General features: G+C 51.4%; 1 long non-coding RNA gene across 1 annotated transcript in view; it reads right to left on the reverse strand.

The window, feature by feature from the left end:
• Nucleotides 1-6,082, reverse strand: part of LOC141101143 (uncharacterized) — an 88,595-nt gene extending 82,513 nt beyond the window's left edge. Inside the window, exon 1 of the long non-coding RNA XR_012234898.1 lies at nucleotides 5,934-6,082. This is a non-coding gene — a long non-coding RNA (uncharacterized lncRNA). The remainder of the gene's footprint in view (nucleotides 1-5,933) is intronic.
• Between the last annotated feature and the right edge of the window lie 278 nt (nucleotides 6,083-6,360).

Below are 6,360 nucleotides of genomic sequence, written 5' to 3' on the forward strand. Positions count from 1 at the left end.
GCGGGTCATTACGGACGCGGCGATACCTAATATGTGTACTTTTATTGTTTTTTTTATTATTATTTTCAAAAAATGAATTTATTGGGGAATATTTTTTTTTTTTTTTACTAATTTATTTGGCGATTTTTTTAAATTTATTTTTACATTTTTTTTAATTTTTTTTTTACTTTATTACATAGTCCCAGGTGGGACATCACTGTCCTGTGACAGATCGCTGATCTGTCACATCACAGATCACTGTGACAGATCAGCAATCTGTCACAGGCATTGAAGCAGACTTCCTCTTGCCTGCGCTTTGCAGGCACTGAGGAAGCCAGCTTCCTCAGGTCCCTGAAGGCCCCCGTCGCCATCTTGGATTCGGGGGCCTGGAGGATAGGAGCCCCCCGCAGCAGCGCTGCACATTGCGCCGCCGTGGGGGGCTCAGGGAAGCACGGAGGGACCCCCCTCCCTGCCGATGCTTCCCTTTAACTCCCGGTACACCGCGATCATGTTTGATCGCGGTGTGCAAGGGGTTAACGTGTCAGGGGCGGTCCGTGACCGCCCCTGACACATAGTGCCGGGTGTCAGCTGTGATAATCAGCTGACACCCGGCCGCGATCAGCGGCGCTCACCACGTGGGCGCCGCTGATCGCGCTGACGTACTATCCCGTCCCCGGTCATACGGGCCCGGGTACCGTGGACGGGATAGTACGTCGGATGGCAGGAAGGGGTTAAAGCTGTGTACTATGTAATGTTATGGACTATGTGTAATCCTGTGAAGTATAACATGGCTTACGGTGCGGTTTATGATGGCATAATAAACTGCATTGGACTGTTTTAAATGGAAGTGTTCCGGTGTACTTCAATATTGCAGCCAAGTGAGTGTTCCCCAACGCACTCAGTGAACGCTACCTTACATATGGTGGAGAATGCTAAGGGCACTGCTGTATCCTTGTTGCTTAGGGCAACGAACGAGGACTACAAAATCGGTTGCTAGGGGCAACGGTTTCAAGAATCACATGTTGCAGTGCTGGCTACTCTGAGCCAGGAGATATAGGGTGCCTCTGTGGATAAGAGGTACCCGGAAACCTGTGTGGCTGACGGCAGCAGGTAACGGACAGGATTAAGTGTTATACTGACCGGGGTCAGCGAGAGACTGTATGTGTTTTTTTTTTCCCCCCTCTCTCTATAAGAGCTGAAGGTGTTTGCTGTGACTCAGTGGGGTCACAAAGGTGACAAGCAGCTGGCTGTAACTCAGCAGGGTTACGAAGGTTGCTGTGGTTCGGTGGGTCCACGAAGACGGCGCAGCGGAAGTATGCACGGACTTGTGGCAGCGGGAGCTGCAGTTGCAAATTTCAGTAAGAAGTTCTGCAGCAGCAGGAGCTGCAGTGACACCAGCAGCTGCTTGTGAGCGGCAGCCGGAGGTGCTGGTGATTGTGGCTACAGCAGGAGCTGTGGCAGTGCCAGCAGGAGCTGCTGGGGTGTCATAGGAACGTCAGAGGTACAGACTGTGCAACCTCTTAAAGGGCCAGTGCCAGCCCAGAAAGACATAAGGAACTGTGTGAACTCGGTCCTGAGACTGCCGTGGGGGAGTCCACAGAGTGTACCCAGAGAGGTGGTGTCCCAAAACAGGGGGCGGTAACCTAAAACAGTGATGGGTGCCCGAAAAGGGGTGGAGTCCCAAAAGGGAGTAGTGACCCAAAAGGGGGTGGAGCCCCAAATCGGGGTGGTGACCCAAAAAGGGGTGGAGTCCCAGAGGGAGGCAGAGTCCCAAAAAAGGATAGTGGCCCAAAAGGGGGAGGAGCTGTTAGGGATGGCGGAACACACTAGTTATAAAATATTAGCAAGTGCGTTCGCCGCCCGAGTCCACCGTGCAGAGGTGTTAAACTGCTGCTATATAATGGCAGACGCACAATATGGCGGTATATCGCACATGGGTTGAACGTCACCCAGTGTGCACTGGGCCTACTCTGTTATGTTCACAGAGGCGCCTTAAGGCATAAACATAAATGCAGAGCCTGTTGACCTCACAGGTCTCAGCACAGTATATGGTCACAGGACTCGGGCCCAAGACAAAGGGTCGGTGTCCGTCTAGACCTACCGTGCGTGCGGCGTCAGTACCGTGGACGCTCCAAGTGCTGCTGACTGCAGCGCGGCAACTGAACCAGCCGCTGTACGACAATGCCCAAGAGGGGGCGCACTGTCTGACGCTAGCACTGTGTAGATGTGCAATGTGGCCTGAAGCGTGCCACTGACTGGCGCTGACTCTAAGACTAAGTTCCTATCCACACACGTAATATCAGAGGGAGGGAATCTTAATTAGTCATTCGCAGGTACTGATGGAGCTGCGTACATAAAGGCAGAAACACATCCCAACATTGACGGGCCAGACATCTGGGTGATCAGAGGGAAGGGTGAGTCTGCCCAACTTACAGACATGATGTCACCTGACGGGTACCACAATGTGACTGATGATGTGGTAGAAAGAGAATGGAGCTGACACCTGAACAGAGGGCAACGTGAGTGTTTTCCACACAGTGGGGTGTGACAGTCACCGGGGGTGACATTATTGCCGTCAGCAACCACTAGGGCTGAGGACAATGTTGTGCAGACAGAAGCTCAGACCCAGTGTGATGACAGTACTCCACAAGGCGTACAGGATGACCGGTCGAGTGGTGGTAACTCGCATTCAGACGGTGACGACAGTGGAAAGGAGAACAGTAAGACTGACTCAGGACTAAGTGGCAAGTCTTCATCTCATCGCCGGAGGGGTAAAAGCCGGAAAGGGGCTGAACCAACAGCATCCTCGGAGAAGTTGGAGCAAGAAGAGAAGATCTCCAATTTGACCGCCATCACCCGATGACTAGAGGGCCAAGTAAACAACCTGACCCAGGAGATGGACACTTGGGAAGAGCGAGTTGACAGTTTTCGCTGGGTAGAGGCGCACATACAAGACTTGGAGCAAGGGCGCGAAGAGATGAGTCAACAACTGGCAAAGGAATGTCTAAAGGTGGCGAGTATGGAAGTCGCCAACTCCGTGCAGTTGGAGCAGCTGCGCCACCTAGAGTCTGAGCTCTCAGCAGTTAAGGCCCTGAGATAAATGGCCGAGCACAGTGTGGAGGAGCTGGAGAAGGAAGTCTCTGAGCTCAGAGGTCACCTGACAACGTGGCAAGGTGTGAATAAGACCCTAAGGGAAGAGGTAGAAATGCTCAGAGGAGCAGTAAGAGGTCTCCTGCAGGAGGAGAAGTTGGTGGTCAAAGATGTACAGCAGCCATGCCCGAGTGATAACAAGGCGGAGCTACAAATGCCCATCTTGGCAAGGTGTCCTGAAGAGGGTGAATCTCAGGAAGAGTGTGAGCTAAGAGATGAACAAGACAGTCACCTGGTCGTGGCAGATGTCTTGAGGGAAGTGTCCGTGGTAAACCAGGAGCCATATGTCCATGAAGAGAGGGAGACTTCGCTCTCAAGTACATGATGAAGGTACCCGAAGACATGCGAGAAGCGTGTGCCAGTGAGGATGCGCATGAGGCCTTTAAAAAGGCAATAAAAGCCTATAGTGTGAACTGGGCCATGGAGACGAACCAGTTGGTGATACTGGCAGATAGGGAAGTCACAGAGAAGCGGGTGACTGTCCTGAAGGAGATGCACCTACAATGTCTCCGCACTAAACAGATGGTCGTGTTGGGTAATAAGAAAGCCGCTCGACGCCTGAAGCTTGCGAGGAAAGCTCAAAGTCGGCTGGGACATGTGGAAGACATAATTCCGGTACCCAGAAGTCTGATGGGGAAAGTCGTTGGAAGATTTGGAAAGGTGATGCAGGAGATGGTGCATCGATCCGGTGTGAAGAGAGTGAGGATCCCACCTGCTGGTGAAATCCAAGGCGCTCTTGAAGATGACATGGTTCCAGTCATTGTTGTTGGCTCGGTGGAAAGCATTCGGAACCTCCACATGCTCCTTGAATATAGGAAGGCGCACCTGAGCAGCTACGACGGGACCGACTGCAGATATATAAACAGATGCAGAACATCAGGTGGAATCCACCCCCAACCCAAGATATAAGGACCCGAAGGGATCCTCCAAATAATGAAGTTGCAGGTAGCTGAAGACAAGGATGTCAAGAATCTGCAAGTGGCAGTCCTAATCTTAGTAGCATAGGCAGGAGACCCGGTGGTGGATGTAGCGACAAAGGGTCAGACTCAGACCAGCAAGTTAGCTCGACTGGATGTGGGACTCATGACCATACGAACCGGGAGAGCCGACCATTGAGAGAAAGGTTGGGTGGAGGAGCATATGGCAGAAATGTGGAGACTAACAAGGGTCTGGTAACACAGATGGACTGTGACTTAAAGGCCAAAGTTCAAGGCCGACATAAGGACCACTGGGGGCGGGGGAGGCCTAACAGACGGACTTTGAAATGTGAAAGGACAAAGTACGATAATGTGTTGGTCACAGAGAGGGGTACAGTGACAGTGATGGACTTCGTCTCGGGAGCTGATGCTCAAAGACGACTGAGAGGGCCCTCTCGATTGGTAGGGCAAGGTGACATGGGTGCCCGGTCTCGATGCCCCTGGTTTGTGACAAATGTTCGACCCCACAAGTTTGAACGGGGGGGTATGTGATGCAATGACACCTGTGACAGCTAGGGGGCGCTGTATGGGCTGCCCAGGACATGCATGCAGGCATTCCCTTTATTATGATGGGAAAATGGTGAGCGGCAGGATTATAAATGGCCGATATGTAACACAGGGGTGGGTGCCCTGTGATGGAAGCTGGAATATGTATTAAAAAGCAGAGATATACTGCTGAGGATTTGTTGCTGTGTATTGGGATAGCTTCCAGGTGACTTGGTGAGATGGGTGGAACCAGTCACCTACAAACCCACCCAGGAGCATGTGTCTGAATGCCCTATGTAAAGCCTGTATGTGTATGGCTGTGTGTGTAAGAGGACCTTTAGTGAGGTCATAACCATATGATCCATACCTCACCGGTGGGTGTGGTTATGGACCATATAATGTGCCTGAGGTCTGGTCACATGAAGAGAATAGCACCCACTGAGGCCCTGGACCTGGTGGCCGGTGTGTTGGGAGACCTGGGGAGTAGGGTCGGATCCCTGAATTTCACTTGGTGAGGCCTGTGGGTTTGCAGAGTCAGTGACAGCACTGCATTGGGGAGCTACTGTCTGACTGTGAGTCTGGACTGTTAGGTGGCCTGGTGAGCAAGACGTTATCCGGGACGGTGATCCCAGTTTGGCAGCTTCCCTGGGAAAGAGAGGACTGACAAAGAGTCGGCATCTGGAGCTGGAGCTCCTGCGAGGTAACCCCGGACATGGGGATATAAGTGTTGTTGCCCATAATGTTCTATGGACACTAATGAACTGTTCGGCATGCGGTCATCCACGGTAACTGGACAAAGAGGTCCAGCGTGCTTAGTGACAGCGTATTAAAGCCACGTACTATGTAATACTATGGACTATGTGTAAGCCTGTGAAGTATAACATGGCTTACGGTGCGGTTTATGATGGCACAATAAACTGCATTGGATTGTTTTAAATGGAAGTGTTCAGGTGTGCATCAATATCGCAGTCAAGTGAGCGTTCTCCAACGCACTCAGTGAGCGCTACCTTACTATATTATACACACACACATATATATATATATATATATACTGTATATATATATAGTAATGTAGCGCTCACTGAGGGTATTGGGGAACACTCACTTGGCTGCAGATAAACCAGGTCCAGCACATGCTTTTTCATATAACATAGTCCATACGGCTTATTGTGCAGCATAAACCATAGCAGCATGAGGAAAACGATAACAGTCTTACAGCAGTCAAAAACGAATGTTCATAGTGGAGCTCCGCTCCCTTAGCCGTGTTCACTCAGGCTGTGCTTTATCCAGCAAACAGGCTCTACAGTCCCTCAGAGAATTCCCCCCTCTGTCTGGGGTTACCTCTTAGCTGCTTCTCAGTCCTGACGTCCCTTTCCTCCTGGGGACTGGCCAACACTCACAGGCCATTACACACAGGTCATTACACACAGGCCACACACGGTCAGCGGCATCCACATGTGCGCATCAGGAAGGTAGCACACCTCCTAGCACGTTGGCCTTCCGGCACCTTCCACATGGACCAATCAGATCCAGGCATTCCCTCATGTGACCTACCCTGGTCACCTTATATGGTTAGTAGCCACACCCACAGCATCACATGGCTATGACCTCATTGCAGGTCCTTCACAACCACACACAGGCTTTACTTCAGACACACGCCCCTGGGTGGGTTTGTAGGTGATTGGTACCACCCATCTCACCTGCCACCTGGAAGCTCTCCCTAATACAGAGTACCAAACCATCAGCAGAATATCTGCTGATTAATAGC

The sequence above is a fragment of the Dendrobates tinctorius genome, unplaced genomic scaffold (genome assembly GCF_039654945.1).
Source record: "Dendrobates tinctorius isolate UK_male_01 unplaced genomic scaffold, ASM3965494v1 ptg000115l, whole genome shotgun sequence".
Taxonomy (NCBI): domain Eukaryota; kingdom Metazoa; phylum Chordata; class Amphibia; order Anura; family Dendrobatidae; genus Dendrobates; species Dendrobates tinctorius.